Source organism: Cebus imitator, unplaced genomic scaffold (assembly GCF_001604975.1).
Source record: "Cebus imitator isolate Cc_AM_T3 unplaced genomic scaffold, Cebus_imitator-1.0 Scaffold227, whole genome shotgun sequence".
Taxonomy (NCBI): Eukaryota; Metazoa; Chordata; class Mammalia; order Primates; family Cebidae; genus Cebus; species Cebus imitator.
Genome location: NW_016107542.1, coordinates 1,944,112 through 1,962,023, shown reverse-complemented (window position 1 = coordinate 1,962,023; position 17,912 = coordinate 1,944,112). Strand labels below are relative to the sequence as shown.

The window sequence follows — 17,912 nt, the reverse complement described above, 5'->3', positions numbered from 1 at the left end:
TGAAGCATATAATAGTCTTATTTTTATGGAGTTTAGCATACTGTCTTAATTGGCACTTTTACATCAAAACCTATCTTCATATACTAATACATATTACCACAACATGTAATGATGTAAAGATTGATAACTTTGGCATTGTCTGAATGTCGGCATTAGGCCTGTAGGCATATATGTTGATTATCTTATGTAGATATTTTAATCTTTATTTCAAAACTTAGGTTACTGAGAATCATACTATTTGGCGATATGCGGCTTTATACTTCTTAAATTTCATAAGGTTAGCACATATCAATACTTGTACATTGTTGTAACACTTTTACATGGCACAATTAGTGATATGCTTTTTCTTGTATAATCTTTAAAAAAAACTGGGCTGGAAAAATAAATGGTGGTAGTGGTTATCCGGCTAATTGATAATAAATATATTAAAAATTATCTAGATAATTCTGACTGTTTGTAGTGGTTCATGCCTGTAATCCTAGCACTTTGGGGCTGAGGCAGAAGTATCACTTGAGGCTATGAGTTCGAGACCTGCCTGGGCAACATAGCAAGACTTCAGTTCTACAAAAAACATAAAAATAAAATTAGCCAGGCTTGGTAGTGCGTGCCTGTTGTCCAAGCTACTCAGGAAGCTGAGGTGAGAGGATTTTTGAGCATAGTAGTTTAAGATTACACTCAACTATGATCATACCACTGCACTGCAGCCTGGGTGACATAGGAAGACCCTGTCCCAAAAAACCAAAAACAGAAACTACTGTAATCCCTACTTCATGCTATTGGAATAGGCTGGCTTGATTGTTTAATGTGGCTTATTATCTGAAAACTTGTAGATTCTCTGCTTTACTGTGTGCCATATACTTTTAAACTGGGAACAATCTTATATTGCTTTTTGTATTTTATTATTTGTTCAGTGAGAGACTGTAGGGAAACTATTGAATCCAATCTTGGGCTGCTTCTAGCATCATCAACTCTGTTTTCACAGCAATATATATTCTAAAAGACATACTGAAACAGTGATATCTTCCTCAAGTAAGCTTAGAAAGATACAGTTACAGCATATAAACTTTTTAATGTTGATAATGGATTTATCTGTACTATTCCACATGTAACGATAATTAGTTAATTGTGATATTTTTGTAAAGTAACCTTACGAGGCACAGTAGTAGTTTATATGTGTTGGAATGCCTCAAATGATCCAAAACATCAATATAGTAACACTTCGTTTAAATACTGGTCTTGCTGAAATAGATAGGTTAGGCATTTTTCTTTAAAAATATAGTCCTACAGTTTACCAGTTAGTTTTTGCCACTAAGATTTTTCTTTTTTTTGAAATGGGGTCTTGCTCTGTCATTCAGGCTGGAATGCTGTGGTGTAGTCATAGCTCACTGCAGCCTCGATCTCCTGGGCTCAAGCGATCCTCCTGCCTCAGCCTCCTGAATAGCTAGGACTACAGGCTATTGCCATCATTTTAAAATTTAAAATATGTCCATGTTTTTTTTGTAGAGATAGGGTCTTGCTATGTTCCCCAGGCTAGATTTTTGAAAGCATGTTATGTAACAAGTTGTATTGCTTAAAAGTCTTTATATTTGTAGTTTTTATTTCATATCATATGTAAAATGTTCTTAAATCAGTTAAGAACTGAAACATATTTAGACTATCAGTAAATAGGTATGTGTTTTGTTCTTTAAATAGTTGGTTAGCGTAAGTATACTGGTGAAGAACACAGGCTTTGGAGTCACATTTCAGATAATCTCATTAGCTTTGTGACTTTGGACAAGTTATTACCTACACTTAACCTCAGTTTTCTCATTTGAAAAATAGGATCACTTGTGCCTGCCTTATGGGGTTTTGTGAGGCTTAAAGGAGTTAATTTATATAATGTACTTTGCTCAGTATTTGACACAATGTGTGTTTGATATATTTTGGCTTTATTATTAGGGAAGGCTGAGAAGATACCTATTCTAATCTTTTTGCTACCTAAGAATACTTTTAATGTACTCCTCTGACCATCCCTTTTTTAATGGGTCCAAAAAGTTCGGAAAGACTTTGCCTACCAATCTATACTGATTAAATAATAATTATTCCTTTTCCTCCACTTTAAAAAATGAGGTGCAGACAAGCTGTTAGTCACAGGCTTGGATTATCATTTGATAACCAGTCTTATCACACTGAATTAATAGAATGCAAGCCGAATGCAACAAACTATGTTTTAGTTTGTTTGCAGTCTTATAATGGGCTCCTTTTACTAGGTTTGCATAACTTCTGGTCAAAGGATTTTAGATTAACAGCTAATGATGTAATATTTCATTATCTGTTATACACCCATTGTCCAATTTATTGTCCCACTTACGTTTTTCTTTTTCACATTAGACACTAATTATTTGAAAACAGTCTGAGCCCTATTTATAAACTTTATACTGAATACATTCAGTAATGTTTAGTAATGATGATAATCAAGTCAGTTGTATAAAGATGAGTTTATCATGGAATTATTCTACATTTTTATAATGCATTGCTTAGAATTGTTATTTTACTAAGGGTAGAAATATGTGTTAGGTCACTGCTTGTGTACCTATAGCAATAAGTAATTTTGGGATAATTTATCAATCTTAATTTTGAGTTGTAAAGTAACCTTGGAACATTATTTATTGTAATATATAATATGAAATCATAGAGGAAATGTCAGGTTTGGCTCTTTTTCATTGAATATTAAAGATGTTTAACATTTTCAAGTTGGCTGCTTAAAGTTGCTATTCGGTAATTTTCTATATTTCTATTTTTCCTGGGCATTTTGATTAGAATAAAATATTTTTCTCATTTTAGAGTGATCTATAAATAGTCCTAAACTTTCTCAAATTGGAAATTTGATTTATGCATTTCAGTTGAAAATTTACCTGATAGTATTTGTCTTTTCTTTTTTGCCAAAGCATCGTATATTGTACAGGTGTTTGTCCATGTCATTCATTTCACCATTCTCCCCAATCCTATTAAGTGTTTAATTGTATTACCCCCTTTGCATTATTTTTGTAGATAATTAACCCCAGCATATCAATTAGACTGACTCTTAGCCATCTCCTCTGCTTCCTTTTGCCAGTGAATTTGACACACATTTAAAAGGAATATTTGGGAAAAAGTTAGGAAATGTGATTTGGATCGTAAGGCTATGTAGTCATACATTACTTAATGATGTGGATATGTTCTGAAAATTACATAATTAGGTGATTTCATTATTGTGTGAACATCATAGGCTATACTTAACACAAACCTAGATGGTATAGCCTGCTATACCTCTAGGCTATAAGGTATAGCCTATTGTTCTTATGTATAAACCTGTATGGCATATTAGTGGACTGAATAGGCAGTTGTAACTCAGTGATAAGTATTTGTGCATCTGAACATATCTAAACACAGAAAAGGTAATACATTGAGCTATGATGTTTCCTAAGTTTTGATGCCACTGGGCTATAGGAATTTTTGAGCTCCATTATGTTATGAGATGTGGTTTGTTTTAACAGAAACCTTATGTGGTACATGACTGTATGGTTATTCTTACCATTTCCAATAGCCTATTATATTACCATTTCTACCCATCTGACTGTCCTCTTGGACAAATATATAACCTTGTTCCGCTAACTATGTAATCTGAGTGTGGTTTTGATTCAGAAGGCTCCCTTCTTAGTCCTGGCTATGTACTGGCCTCTGGCTAAGTACATTAGGGTTAAATCTCTAGTCTAGTCCATAAATACTGTGTTTGCACAATCATAGATGCCTGCCATTGTTGACTTTTAATCCTGGATTCTTCTTTCTTACTTTCATTAGAAGCAGTAATACTCAGTTAGTACTATTTGCCCTTGCTTTACAGTGCTTGGTCAAGATTTCCTAAGGTTCTTGGTGATTCCTGTTTAGGCAAAAATGAGGTATTGGGTCATAGGAGTTGAGCTCAAGAAAACTAATAGAGTGAGACAGTTGTCCTCAAAATAATAGTGTATTAGTTGGTAAGACGAGACAGATATAATGAAAGATGATAAAAGGAGAAAGGAGAGAGAGTGATCAGGCCAAGATATACAGGACTTCAAAAATGCCAGCCAAAGGAGGTTAAAGAGAAAGTAAAGGTTCTCACTCTGTTTCTAACTGTAAAACCTTATGCTAGTCGCTTATACCCTACAGATATCAGCCTCTTCATCTATAAAATGGAACAATAGGGTTATGGGATCTCTACAGCCCTTTCCAGTCTATGATTCTGTAGCAAGATTGACACTGGGAAAAGGGAAACATGCCAATAACATGGAGCCAGGAATTGGCATTTCCTTTACTCGTGTTCTCAAAGCATAGCAAGTTGTTTGCCTATTGTTTCTTCTAAGAACAAGAAAGAAAACCTAGAGCCTGGTGCTAGCATAATGGCCATACCTATAGCAAAGTCTCAGAAGGTTCCACCATTTCAGTGGCTTCTGTAGAGAGTGGTGGCCAAGTGCCCTCATTTTCTCACCCACATAGGAATTAGCTGAGTCTCACAGCTTGAGCTCCTGCCGGAGCCAGCTTCTCTATGTATGTGTGCCAGACAAGTGTCTGACATTTGGGGCTCCTCCTGTCTGTTGCTCACCAATGAGATATTTAAAACAGGACATAATTTCCCAAGTATGTGGATAGGCAATTTAACAGAGAGCGAGCGAGAGTGCGAGAGGGAGCGAGCACATATATGCTCTCTCATCCGAGTAAAAATTAATTTAGGTTTCTGTTGATCTCATTTTTAAGACATTTCTTCCCCAATTACTAAAGCTGTCCAACTGATTTTTGAAAAGAGCTAAAAATCCTGTCAAGGTCTAGGCAAGCTCTCCGAGCCTTTGGACTACTTTGGGGTCCCTGGTCTGGAAAGCATTGCCATCCTCCACATTAGTCTCATATTTTTCCATCGGTAATAATTACTGCTTTTCTTTTTCTTAATATTGTTTATATTTGGATAAGCATTCTTTTAATTCAGCTTTGGTAGTAGAAAAGTGGTCTTTTGGTTAAGAAGTATACATTTTCTTAAATTAAAAAAATTTTTACCTTAATACTAATGTGGTGAGTAGACTTACCAAGATTATAGATTATAGCAGACTAAGAGAGGGAGCATTTTTGCTTTTATTTAAGATAAGTCATATATTCTGCTGTATCTCAACTCTTTTACCTGCCTCAATAGGGGAGTATATTAAAGCTTAGATTGTAATTGTTGTTGCTTTAAAAAGTTTATTTTTGAATACTTTTTTTTTACTGATTAATATAGACATATTCAAGCTTCTGAATTACACTTAGATTTGCATGTGTAATAGCATTTGTGTATTTCACTGTAACTTTAATCTTTAAAGCATATCTCATCCCCTTCCTTCTTAGTCAGTATAGTTTACTTTAATGTTCAGAACCATTTTAGAGACTCTGCTTGTTAAATTTCTTCCATGTTTTAGTTGTGGAGGAATGGGGGAGGTTGCTGTAGAAGGGCAGGAAAAGCAGATACATTTAGAAATTGTATCCTGTTTCTATTGTTAAATACCAGTGCATTACATTTTCTCCCCTGTTAATTTTCCTGGAGTTAAGTTCTGTTGGGTGTGGGGACTTGAGGTGGGACTTACGGGGCGTGGGGAGGTGGAAGATAGAAGACTCAGGCAATCCAGTATTTCTTCCAGATTTCTTTCCTTATTTACTTTAATATTGTGCAGAGTACGTCTATTTTTGTGAAGATAGGCATTCTGTTTATTTTTGTTAGTGATTCTGTTTTTTCTAGAGAGTCAGTATACGTCTATCCATTAGCACATTAGTAGATGTAAAATAATACCTTTTTTTAAGGAAACTTTATTGTGATTTAGTCATGCACAGATTTAGAAAGGTAAGAATTAAAAAAAAAGACTGATGAGAAAATCTAGTTCATGAGCAAGGTAACAGCAGTGATGCCTTAAACCTACCTCTTTATGTTTTGCTTTGGATAAATGGTTTTGTAGATACGTCATTTTGCAATAGAATTTGGATTTCCCCTGTTACTATTTATGCTGATATTTTAAAGTACGAAAGAGTAAAATCTATCATATCAGGCATTCACTGATTGGCATCTGATTATATCTAATGACAGTCTGAGAGATGAATTTTGATGACATGTCAGTTAAAGGGTCATTAATAAAAAACATGGAAAGCTACTAGTAATCTGAAAATCGCTGTTACAACTTTAAATGTACTGTAGGTATTTTGTTGTGCCGTGGTGAAAACCCAACATGAGAAATTACTACAGAACATGGAAACCCATACATTTAGATTCTTTGTTTTATAAAATGATTATATTTCATGTGTCTTAAGAGCATTTTAAAATACTTTTAGCTTACACTTTTAATCCCAGCACATTTGGGAGACTGAGGTGAGAGAATCTCTTGAGCCCAGAAGTTCAAGACTAGTGTGGGTAACATAGTGAGACCATGCTTTTACAAAAAATTAAAAAATTAGCTGGGTGCTGTGGTGCCTGCCTGTAGTACCACTCTCTCAGGAGTGAGGTGGGTAGATTACTTTAGTCCTCCAGGTGGAGGCTGTAGTGAACCCAGAGCCTGGGCAACAGAGGGAAAACCGGTCTCAAAAAAACAAAACAAAACAAAAAACAACTTTGTTAAAAATAACTCCTTTTCAGTTAGAGTGTAGTAGATATATTAAGAAAAGTGGAATTTAGCTTAGATAATGTGTTTTGTGTGTATGTGTGTATGTAGACATTTAGAAAGTCATTTTAATTTACGTTTTGCTTGGTGTTGTAGAGCTGTCAGTCATTTTTGTGCACTGATTTTTGCATTAGCCATCTCTTGGAGGATTATTAGGAACATTTAGTATTTCTACCTCAGTGCTATTTTCTTGAGGCAAAGAAAATTAGGGGAACTGTTTGAAATTCATTGAATGACTTTCGTGTGATTTTTGTGAGCAATTTTTAGTAGTGTCTCACATTATATGATTTTTAGAGGATACTCTTAGTTAATAAAGGCCATGAATGCTGAAATTGAATTAAATTGTAGTTAAAGACAAAACTTGTAATTAATTCCAGTTATTGGAGGTTAAGATATTGTGCTACTGGATCAACATTTGATCTGCTTCTTCTTTTTAGAAGTCTGCCGAGTTTTGAAATGTAAAACTGTTTAAATAATACTGAATGAGTAGAGCTGTATAATAGTTGTGGGTTTATATTTCAGCAAAGATTTGAGTGCCATATGTCTTGGAAGTAAGGTAGATTCTTCTATCTTGGGACTTGGAAAGAGATTTATTTTATTATTTTGATTGGGTTAGGTTTGCTTGAACATTTTTTGGGTTGATAGGAATGCAGATGACCATGGGCTGGAGAAATAGATCAGAGTAATTTGTGAGAGGAGTTAATTGTAGTGATCCTGATACAATACTCACTTCCAGTCCTACTGCCTGTGATAAACTTTGAAGTAAAGACTTCTTTCTTGAATGATATAAGCCTCTCTATTAAAATGTGTGTTTGTTAATATTCATTGCTGCCTGGGTAATTTCCCAAGTGTACATTATGTGGGAACTTTGGAAGTTCTACTTTGCCTTTTGGATTATAAACCTTAAAAAGAATGCCAATAGATGGCACCCCATTCCCAGAACAACACCATAATCTGAAGGAATGGGGTAAAAAATGAAGGTAAATCAGAGCAGGATCATATAATTTGAAAAAGTAGAGTTTGAACAGTGACTAGTACAATGTAGAGAAAAAAAAGTATCATTTCAGGGACTAAATATGAATCCTAGTTTACCATATCCTGCATATCCAATAATAATATCATTGCTACGACTGATCACATTATTTCTAATATTTGATTCAAAAACATTCTAGCAGAGACCTAAGATAATTGGATAAATTAGTCTCTAAGCTTTTTTTTTTTAATATATTGTCCTTTAGCTATAATTTTGATTGAGGAATTAAAGGATTTATATCAATGTATATTTAGTGCAGTACTATTTTGGTTAATTTAGGAATCCTGAAATGACTTAGATTTCCATTTAGTTTTAAGGAGTATAAATAAATGAGTGAAATGAGTTATTAGAGACAAAATTGCATATTCTGAGCTATGTGGACATATTTTTTAAGGTTTCAAATTGTAGAGGGTTACAGAAAGGACATATTCTTGGGAATCAAGAAAGATAAAAAAGCGTAGGAAGAGATACTGAAAAGTGGAATTGAATGAAATTAGTAGAGAATTTGGAAATAAAGATAAAAATAAGGTAAGATGGCAAAATCTCAGCATGAATGGTGAAACAATTTGTTGAATGAACATATTTTTAAAAATCTTTACTGTGATTTTTACCTAATGGGAGGAGCTGAGGAAAAATATTGTACTTAGCCTCTTTTTGAGCTCCACGTTTTTTTGTTTGTTGGAAATTTTTATAACAAGGTGGTGGAATAGTATTGTATGAGGTTTGACTATTTGTAGATGTTGTTTATAGAAAAGATTAAATCGAGATGTTGCATCGGAGTTTTCTTGTAATCATTTTATTACAAAGTAATATAATAATATGTAAAATATACAAAATTAATATGTCTATTTGGAATATCTGATTAGTTTATCTGATATCTAAAGCAGCCTGCATTTGTAAAGTCAGTATTTAGTAGAAAACTGTGTACCATAAATGTATATATTCCTAAAATGTTTAATATTTTGCAACATTTAAAACTTAAGTTGCAGTAGTATAATAAACCACATATGCCCATTACACAGATTTAAGAAATTAGTATCTTCTGTTGTTCTAAAGCTGTATAATATGAGATATTTGTTTATAGAAATAAACTTGAGTCATTCTTTATCTTGTGTTGCTTTGAAAATATTTAAATCTTATGCTTAGAACAGGTTCAATGTATACTTGGAAAAATGTTTATGTTTTAGACAAATATTTAAAAAATGATTGATCTTCATATTTTTTTCTCTGAGTACACCATTTCTCTTATTTTTATGGGTACATGGTGAGGGAATATATTGATGGGGTACACGAGATATTTTGATACATGCGTACAAATCAGAGTCACGTCAGTGTAAATGGGGTATCTATCACCTTAAGCATTTACCATTTCCTTGTGTTACACACATTCTAGTTATACTTTGTTATTTTAAAGTGTACAATAAATTATTGTTGACTCTAGTCACCCTATAAGCATAGCATTTCTAAATCAGGAAGTTTGTTCTTGGTAGCCGGTCATATCTTTTGTTTAGTAACTGAATTCAAGGTTCCTTTGCTTGAATCCTGACCCATCATTAAGGGAGCAAGTGCAGGGACAGTAGCCCGTATTTGAAAAAACCTGTGTTGAAGACTAAAGGTGAAATGGGGTTATCTTTTGTCTGCTATTCTTTTAACTTTGTTTGTGAGTAGATTTGTGTAAACAGTTGAGTCATTTTGTAAGTTTATGAGGGAAGAGAACCAACTATCTTCTGCTTCTTCTGGAATTTCAAAGTTAGCTACTCATTTTTTTTTTTTTTTTTTTGTAATAGAAGATAGAGGAAGAGACGTCCAAGAGCTAATGTACTGCTAATTTATGACGGCACATAAAGCAGTTTAATATTTTGTGATTTAGTATCTTCAGGGAATGAGGAGGTTCCTTCTCTTAGGTTTTTTATTTGACTGAGGCCAGACTGGTATGAAAGAAGTTTATTTTACAATGCTAAAATCTATAACCAAAAAAATTATTATTAATGTAATAATATTATTATTACATGAAACTTGTATAATGAGCAGACTAATATGTATAACACGTAGTGATTAATGGTATTTTAATAAACAACACAAAATGTATACCTAAATCTTTTTAAAAGCTGATGTTTCCTTGTTTGAACCTAATTAAATGATTAAGATGTGAAGAGATAAATACAGTATATTAAATAAGCTTGCATTTTTTGTTTATATAATAGTTTTAAATGCTAAACTTCCTTATGATTCATAGGGTTCAGTGGAATTGTGTATGACTTAATATATTTTGTGGCAGTCTTTAAGAATATTTCTATACGGAGTAACTAGAGAAACTGAATAGTAAAGTGATACAAAATAACCAAACTGATGCACTAATTAAATCTTATTTCAGAGCTAAAGTACTGTTTCTTTTTTCAAAGTGTTATATATAATTCCAGCTGCCATTAGGAAAAGTCTTCATTAAGTCATTCTGCCTATTAGATTTTTATACTTTTCAAAAGTAGATAGAAGATACAATATATGAAGAAAACACAAGTATAAAGTTTATTGAGCCAGACAATATGTGAATGAAACAAATGTAACCCTGCAAAACAAAAGATTATGGTTTATACATGTTAATTTCAGTAATATTTATAGATTTCCTTATGAATTTAATGCAATATCAATTTCAACATTTATAGTAACTTTTTTGTAGTTTTAGATACCTTGTACATAAAACCAAAGTATACTTTTATTTGGCTTTTATTATTTTGCATTCTGTTTGGTATCAATAAAAGCACAGGTAGATTTGTTCTACTGTTTTAAAGTTGTTTAGTTTTAAATTTGACCACTACTGCATTTGTGTTATAGAATATAATTTAAAAATCAGCCATTTCCAGTGTGAGAATAATAATACTGATTCACTTATTCTATGTTTGAGTAACTCCTCAATAGCTTAATGCTCTGATTTGGAAGAACATTGTCTCTTCACATTTTAAGGAGAGGATTTTTGTTTGTTTGTTTGTTTTGCAAGAAATGATCTGTATTTTGTAATCTCACCCTGTTTGCATAGCAGCTAAGCTTTTGGGTCTGGAACCTCAAATCCCCTATGATGAGTAAGTATCTTTCTTTCTCAGTGGCCAACTTCAGCCTTTCTTCCTATTTTTACTTATTTTACTGCCATATTCCTCTGTCCTTTTACTATGTTTGGCCTAGTACAGCAAACCAAAAGAGACAGCCGTGGGACTACAGCAGATTAGAGAGGTGAAAAGGTCTCTCACTAGAGTTACACATATTTCCAGATGGCCCAAATATATAGGATTTCAGTAGAGACATAACTAGAGTGTTGTATTTTAGAGTCAGATTTCTTTAGTTGGAATGAACTTGGGAGCTTATCAAGTTGAACCCCTTCTTCCTTCTCCCCACTTATTTTATGGATAAGAAACTGAGGGTAAGTGACTGGTACAGTGACGTAAAGTATTAGAATTAGGGCTGTCGAACTCACTGCAGCCTCCTCCATGTTAGAATGGCTAAGAAATGTTCTAATGGCTAATACAGAACTTTTTTTTTTAAGACAAACAACTCAAGTGTGCTGCCTTTAGTGTTTAAAGTACCTGTTCCATCTATAATTTTGAGTTCCATATTTTTTCTAGAAAAAGCAAGTTTTATAAATCTGCACTTAAAGTTTGAATAAATGTCTTAATGTTTTAATTGTTTCCAACTATAATTTTTGGATATGGATTATTTTAGAGTAACATAGAAATAAAACTAAAAATGTTTTCCAAACCATAAATAGGCTTTATGTTAAGCAGAAATGCCATATTTGCTAGATTTAAAAAAAAAAAGAAAAATATTATATATTTAATTCCTATTATTTGTATTTTCTCTTGTTGGGAATTAATGGTGTATGCCATAATTAGTGTACTAGCGTAAATCATTTTCAGGCCTGGTATGCACGTCTTTACTTTTTTGATGAGGGTAAAGATGCTTTTAATTATTTTAAGAATTTTTGTTAAAATTCATTTAATATGAACTTAAAAAATGGAAATGTTTGTTCTTGTAGGTCACTCTGTTGTGGAACAAAAGTAGAATACTGGCAGCTGATATAGGTGGTACAAGCTGAGACTTGCCCAGCTGGGCTTTAAAAGTGTGGCAGCACTCTTTAAGTAGCAGTGAACAAACAGAATGAATATATGAACGGACTGCCCTTTATTCCATAGCAACCAGATGCAATACCAGCAACTATGCTATTATCTGACTTTTTATTTTCTTAATCTGAGTTTTTGGAAGGTTATATTGTTTACTTTTTAATAGTATGAGACTGTGGTAGGAATTGTAATTACCAAGATTTATTTTGTCTAATTGTGTCCCCCTCTCTCTCTCCCTTTTTCCCCCTTTCTCTCTCTTCCACCCTTCTCTCTCTCTCTTTCTCTCTCTCTCTTTCTCCCCCTCTCTCCTCTCTCTCTCTCTCTGTTTGTGTGTGTCTGTGTTTTACAATTAGAAGTAAATCAAAGAGTTCAGGCTTGAATTTAGTTTCGGTATTGTGCTAACGATGAACGGTTTGAGCACTAACCCTGTTAATTATTTGAAACGATCCATTTAAGAGAGACCAGGAATATGGCAACTGATCTTCCCACTGTAACCTGATGCTCTCTGCAGCCTCATTTGTGACAACAAATCTGAAAGGATACATTTATATAAAACAGGAGTATGTTTCCTTTGGGGGGAAACCGCTTTTCATTTGCTCTTAACAAGGTGTAAATCCCCACAGATAAACCTTCTTGTAAAACTGTTCCCATTGGATTTAGCCTCACCTTCAATAAAAAGGGAGATATAATAAACAAAAGTATGATGAAATATTAGTTAGCTCTTGCATAAATTTGCCTAGAAGTTCCTGATTTTTATTCTTTACAATTTTTTAAAATTTAATGCCGCTGTTTCAGATGAATTCAGAGGCAGACTGTAATGCATTAAATTCATTTTGCTTTCTGTTAATGAAATTTTTCAGGAGGGAGAGATCTAAATAAATACTCTTACATTGAACTGTATTTCTGATATATTGACATGTACTGACTCATAAATTAGAATGGAAAATACAAATATTGAAAGTGTAATTCAGATGAATAGAGATTGCTGAATACTTGCAAGTCATAAATCAAGATTTAAATATAGAGATTGAGTTACCAGAGTAACTAAATATTGGACTGCTATATTTGTTGGATGTACAGAGAAGGAAACTCAAATATGGAATGTGATTTTAATGTCTTATGAATTTGTAATCTGGATAAATTTCTACTTAAACTTTGAAAACGTGGATTAATAGAATCCCCTAAAAAGACTTTTGTTTCTGTTTTTTTTTTTGTTGTTGTTGTTGTTGTTGTTTTGTTGTTGAGACGGAGTCTCGCTCAGTGGCGTGATTTTGGCTCACTGCAACTTCCACCTCCTGGGTTTAAGTGATTTTCCTGCCTCAGCCTCCTGAGTAGCTTGGATTACAGGCGCCTGCCACCACGCCTAGCTAATTTTTGTATTTTTAGTAGAGATGGAGTTTCACCATGTTGGCCAGGCGGGTCCTGAACTCCTGACCTCAAGTGATCTGCCCGCCTCTGCCTCCCAAAGTGCTGGGATTATAGGATTGAGCCACCGTGCCTGACCTTTTTTTTTAATTTTTAAAAATTGCTCAGATTTTTATATCTTTCTGTGCCAGAATCTTACCAGGATTCCTCATTGCCTCATCATCAGAGTCATCTAAGAGATATTTATTAGTTACCTCAGTGTCCCACAGAACCAGTCACAGTCTTTGCTGTTATAGTCTCATGTCCATTTTCAAACTTATATTTCACCACTCTTCTCTGTACTTGCCCTTTTCTGACAAGTCTGTATTTTGTACCTGTGGGATCTGCATTTGTGAATTCAACCAGCTGAGGAAGGGAAACATTTGAAAAAAGAAAACAATAAACAATAATACAACAATAAAAAATGTAAATAATTACAGTATAACAACTATATAGCACTTACATTGGATTAGGAATTATTATTAATCTAGAGATGATTTAAAGTATATACCAGAAGATGTATACAGACTATACACAAATACTATACCATTTTATATAAGAGACTTGGGCACCCTTTTTTAAGATGGGGGTCCTGGAACCAGTTCCCCATGGTTATGGAGCACCAACTGTATTGTGTATTGGTTAAGAGCATGAACTGCAAAATGAACAGCCCTGGGTGTGAATTCTAGCTCTGCTGCTGATGAGCAGTTTAACATTTGGCAGATTACTTACATTTTGTGAAATAGGATTAATAAATCAACGTGAAAAGATTATAGTATATGACATGTTCAGAATAGCACTGTGCCTGACACATTAGTATTTAATAAATGGCAGTTGCTATTACTATCCTGTATGGTCTCCTGAATTCTACCTTGCCATTTCTTTTCTCTAGAACTTGGTTCTCATTCTTTATTCTACTTAGAATGTGTTTTCTACCCTACTTCGATTAATCTCTTCTAAAATTAGAGTGGTCCCTAACTTGATGGGTTTATTTCTAGTAATTTCTTATTATCCTTGCTAATTGGAAATTGTGATTTAGATTTTTGTTTGTTCAATTGTAAATGCTTATTCCTTCTAAATTATTTGTAAGCTTCCTGAAGGCGGAAGGTTTTTGAACTCAGCATGAGACCCAGTGTCTTTTCTAGCAGAAACAACCAGTGAATAGTTGCTTAAGCTTGAGTTTGCTTATTTCAGATCTCTAATCAAATTTTAGGAAACACATTTAACTGTGTACAAATGTTGTCTACTTCTGATTTTATAATGGCCTTTTAAGCAATGCCGTTTTATTATTTCCATTGGATTTATTTACTTCATTTTTTTCCCCAAAATGAATTTAATGGCATGAATTCATGAATTTTGAATATTTCTTCAAATAGAGGATCATGTAGCTGGCAGGGGATTGGGCTTACCTTAATCCAGGTAAGGCAAGCCCAATTTTTCTTCTTTTCAAATGACATTTTGTCAGCTCATTCTGTATTTATATATGTAAGTTTCTCAATACACGAAATTCCAGATTTGTTTGAATTTTTTTTTACTATCCAACAAGACTAATGTCTTACTTTCAGAAGTTGAGGAATGCGTTTTAGGATTCCATACCTTATTTCTGTTTTCTAGTTGTGACAGGCAGGAGTTCCTTAATATAGGAGAGACGTGGGGCATTATGGGAACCTTGCTTTGGGGCACTATGAATATCCCAAACCTCTTGGGTTTTTCTTTCTGCTGCTTAACTTTACTGTACCTGCTGGAATATCAAAAGTAAAGGATCAGGACTTGAGTTCCAGGGTTACACCAAGGCAACCAGTAGTATCAGAATGGAATTAACAATAGTAATCAGACCCATGGTTGCATTTGTGATATTTCAATTAGGGTTGCACTCTGCAAAGGTATGATTATCTGCCTTGATATCTACTAAAGAGACTTTACTCTGAAAAACCTTTAAAAAAAAAAACAGAATTGTCATTCATAAGTCTATCCAGCCCTCATCTTAATCACTATATTTTAATTCTATATCATCTCCTGAGATGATTAGTTGCTGAATTTACTGCCATTTGTGAAGTCATCCTAACCTCTTTGCAGACTTAAGGAGTGCTCTTTAATTTCTATAAGTTTTAATATACATGCTCATTTCACTTTGTAACAATTATTTCATTTCTTGAGCAAGTATTGACATAGAAAGTATGGTCCAAGAAGTGAACTGCTGTGAAGGATACAAGAATTAATAAAACTGATCATTCTTCATGGGCTTCTGCCCTTGAAGGAACTCACATTCAAACAATTGGGGATAAGGGAGAGAGAAAATAAATGAGTGTGTATTATAATAGATAGTTGTTAATGCTACAGGGAAAAAAAACAAATGTGAGAAGCAGGGGTAGAGAATGTAAATGATATGTAAATGATGGGGGTGAAGAAGGTTGTAATTTTAAATAGGATGATTAAGAACACTTTGCAGATAAGATAACATTTGAACAAAGACCTGAAGAAAGGAAGTTTTGGATATGTCTTCAAATGTGGCTTTGTATATTTATAATATTGATACTTTGATAGCTACTAGCCTTTCTTTTATCCTAAAGAGTCCTAATTTTTACATCTGTCCTCACAGCAGCATTTTCTGCCTTTCTCTTTGCCCCCTTTTATCATTTTTATGTGCTTTTTTCCTGAGGATGGATATATATATGGGAAGGGAGAGAGAGAGAGAGAGAGAGAGAGAGAGAGAGATGCTGACTAAAACTAAGGAATCGAACAGATTGAGACACTTTCAAAATTAAATTCTTGAAGTCCACCCTACCTGCTTCCAAGTTGGAGGCTCTTCCGAAATACTTAACAAATTGAACAGCATGTACACAAGAAGTGTTAAGAGTAAAAAATCACAATAATAGGCAAATAGAAATTAGAGTTAGCCAGACTGCTAATTTGGTAGGTTATACCTTTAGTTTACTTACGGCTAATTTAAATTGGACAGAATCTTTGCATATGATGGCTTCTGTGATAAAAATGCTCTTCAGTGTTTTATATGAAGCAGAATGTCATTGTTTATATCGCATAGCTATCATTTAGTCATCTTTAATAATTTATGAATTGTATTTGTTTGTAAAACTTTGTATATGTAAAAAGACATAAATGAGAGGTTGTTTAAATAAAAGTTACTAATGGAGGCAAATTGTCTTGAATTTTATCATTTTGATAAATAGATTGTCATACTGATTTTTTAGAATGAGATTTTTCTGTGTACTAGTGTCAGAATCACATTTTCCATTTCAATTCGGTGTCATATATTCAGCATTATGTGCCTGTCATCCATTGTGAAATGTACAGTTTCACATTGTTGAAGGCTGTTGTACTCAATTGGACTACTTAAAAAATGGTGCAAAATAAACTATAATGAATATAACATAAATGTTTATATGTTTTCAAGTTATTTAAGTTAAGGAAGTAGACATTTCTATGGAACCTTAAGAAAAACAACTACCTTTCTCTGTTTGGACTTATGCAGTTATATATACAATATTTATTTTTAATCCAGATTTCTATCCTGAAAGGCTGATTCAATGATTATACTTGCAAATATGCCCAGGTATTTATGTCTGAAGTGAGTCAGCTGTGCACACATTTTATCAAGCTGTGGGCCAGAGTCTGTTGAAGATGAGTACCTGGTTATTTCTGACATTAAAAAAGTAAATAAAAAGTTAAGCAAAATTTAGTATCTCCACTTGTTTATGAGACCATTGTGTTTAATGAAAAAATAGGAGGTATAAGAGACTTTGGTGACCAATGAGTTTTCTCTCATGTTTTTCCTCCTAACACTTTTGATGAAGGAAACATTTGAGCATATTACAGCATAGAGCAGTATGATGAAATCATGAAGTAAATTTCCATGTATCCATCACTCTGCTTTAAAGTTAACAATTTATGTTTAATCTGATTACAGCTATAATCTTTATTCCACATTATCTTATTATTCTCGTCGCTTTTTACCTGTAGAAAGAGAACCAACATAGATGACTCAGGGCTAACATTCACATGGCCAGTCCATTGCTGTACTTGGTATGTTGTGTTATCTCCCCTGTGGATGGAGGGGTGAGGAAAAAAAAATTCTTGAAAATAATAAACGTTCGTTTCTAAACAAGTGTTTAAGGTTTTGAATTGTGAAGTGTCATATTTTTTATGTTAGATTTAGAGTTGGAATTAAGTACTGTATAATTATTCAAATTGAGTATAGACTGCACAAAGACTTTCCAACTGTTCTGTGAGGTAGTATCATTTATCTCTTTGTTAAGATGGCTTCTTTTACGTTTTTGAAAGACTTTCTATGTATTTTTCTTTCACTAAAAAATTGTGAAATATATGTGAGTTTTTGGTATTCATAATATGGTATGGCTGAAATTTTCCTTTGGATTTATATAATGTACTTCAAGGTACCTTTTCATTATCATCAATTATGAATTTCAAAAATAACTGATTTTAATATCTCAAGTTTCCAGATGAAGATGAATAATGTTAGTAAAAAGTCAAAGTGATTTTTAGTATAAGAAGTAAGAAAATGTGTTTAACTGAGGTTACTCTTCTAGTCAGTTCTAATCAGTATCACATTCCTGTATTAAATTTTAATATTAAAAATCTCTTTGGGCAGGGAATGGTGGCTCACACCTGTAATCCCAGCACTTTGGGAGGCTGAGGTAGGTGGATCACTGAAGCCCTGTC

At 33.3% G+C, this 17,912-nt stretch overlaps 1 protein-coding gene across 11 annotated transcripts in view; it reads left to right on the top strand.

Moving 5' to 3' along the window:
* Positions 1-17,912, top strand: part of RFX3 (regulatory factor X3) — a 296,327-nt gene that overhangs the window by 4,538 nt on the left and 273,877 nt on the right. The gene's annotated exons all lie outside the window — the stretch shown is intronic.